This window comes from Pyxicephalus adspersus, chromosome 7 (genome assembly GCF_032062135.1).
Source record: "Pyxicephalus adspersus chromosome 7, UCB_Pads_2.0, whole genome shotgun sequence".
NCBI classification, from domain to species: domain Eukaryota; kingdom Metazoa; phylum Chordata; class Amphibia; order Anura; family Pyxicephalidae; genus Pyxicephalus; species Pyxicephalus adspersus.
In genome coordinates this window covers 7719698-7721694 of record NC_092864.1, presented here as the reverse complement: position 1 = coordinate 7721694, position 1997 = coordinate 7719698, and the positions used below count along the sequence as shown (strand labels likewise).

At 46.6% G+C, this 1997-nt stretch overlaps 1 protein-coding gene across 1 annotated transcript in view; it reads left to right on the top strand.

The window, feature by feature from the left end:
- Positions 1–1997, top strand: part of FBXL16 (F-box and leucine rich repeat protein 16) — a 28487-nt gene that overhangs the window by 640 nt on the left and 25850 nt on the right. The gene's annotated exons all lie outside the window — the stretch shown is intronic.

The following is a 1997-nucleotide window of genomic DNA, read 5'->3' as shown; positions in this document are numbered from 1 at the left end:
GGCGGGATCATCCTACGTTCATAATGATTTGTCCAATGGTCCTAATACACAGGTACCCCCATACAGACCCCCATCATAATACACAGGTACCAGGATACAGACCCCCCATCATTATAATACACAGGTACAAGGATACAGACCTCCCCCTTGTCCTAATACAGAGGTACCAGAATACAGACCCCCCCATCATAGTACACAGGTACCAGGATACAGACCCCCATCATAATACACAGGTACCAGGATACAGACACCCCATCATAATACACAGGTACCAGGATACAGACCCCCCCATCATAATACACAGGTACCAGGTACAGACCCCCCATCATAATGCACAGGTACTAGGATACAGACCCTCCATCATAATACACCTGTACCAGGATACAGAGCCCCCCACTATATCACACAGGTACAAGGATACAGACCCCCATCATAATACACAAGTACCAGGATACAGACCCCCCATTATAATACACAGGTACCAGGAAACAGACCCCTTTATCCTAATACACAGGTACCGGGATACATACCCCCCAATCATAATACACCTGTACCAGGATACAGAGCCCCCCACTATATCACACCGGTACAAGGATACAGACCCCCATCATAATACACGGGTACCAGGATACAGACCCCTGACATAATACACAGATGCTAGGATGCAGACTTACTCATCATAATACACAGGTACCAGGATACAGACCCCTTTCATCCTTATACACAGGTACCAGGATGCAGACTTCCCCATCATGAATACAGGATACAGGTACCTACACACAGACCCCCCATTATAATACACAAACACAAGGATACCGACCCCCCCATCATAATACACAAGTACCAGGATACAGACCCCTGTTATTATAATACACAGATACCAGGATACAGACCCCTTTCATCCTAAAACAGGTACCAGGATATGGACCCTCCCATCATTATTACACAAGTACCCACACACAGACCCCCCCATTATAATACACAGGTACAAGGATACTGACCCCTTATCATAATACACCTGTATCAGGAGTATTGATCCCTTGAGCTTATAGACAGGTACCATTATACAGACCCCCATCATTAGTACACAGGTACCTGGACACAGACTCCCCCATTATAATACACAGGTACCAGGATACAGACTCCCCATCATTATACACAGGTACCAGGATACAGACTCCCCCCATCATATTACACAGTTTCCAGGATAAAGACCTCCATCACAATACACAGGTACCAGGATACAAACCCCCCATCATAATACACAGGCACCAGGATACAGCTCCCCCCCATCATTATACACAGGTACCTGGACACTGACCCTCCCCCATTATAATACACAGGTACCCGGTTACAGACCCTTATCATAATTCACAGGTACCAGGATACAAACCCCCCTAGAATTAAGCACAGGTACCAGGATACAGACCCCCCAATCATGATACACAGGTACCAGGATACAGACCCCTTTCATACTAATACACAGGTACCAGGATGCAGACCCCCACATCAATAATACACAGGTACCCACACACAGACCCCCAATATAATACACAGGTGCAAGGATACAGAACCCCATCATAATACACCTGTACCAGGATATGAACCCCTTGAGCCTAATACACAGGTACCATTATACAGACCTCCTCCCCCATCATTATACACAGGTACCAGGATACAGACCCCCCCATCACAATACACAGGTATCGGGATACAGACCCCCCATCACAATACACAGGCACCAGGATACAGACCCCCATCATAATACACAGGTACCAGGATACAGACCCCCATCATAATACACAGGTACCAGGATACAGACCCCTCCATCATAAAACGCAGGTACCAAGATATAGACCCCCCATTATAATACACAGGTACCAGGATACAGACCCCCCCATCCAATTCCAAAATCTATATTGTGCCATAAACGGGTCTTATATACAGGGCCCCCTCCTAATATACAGAGCTGACACCGCCAGGGTGCTCCTAATATA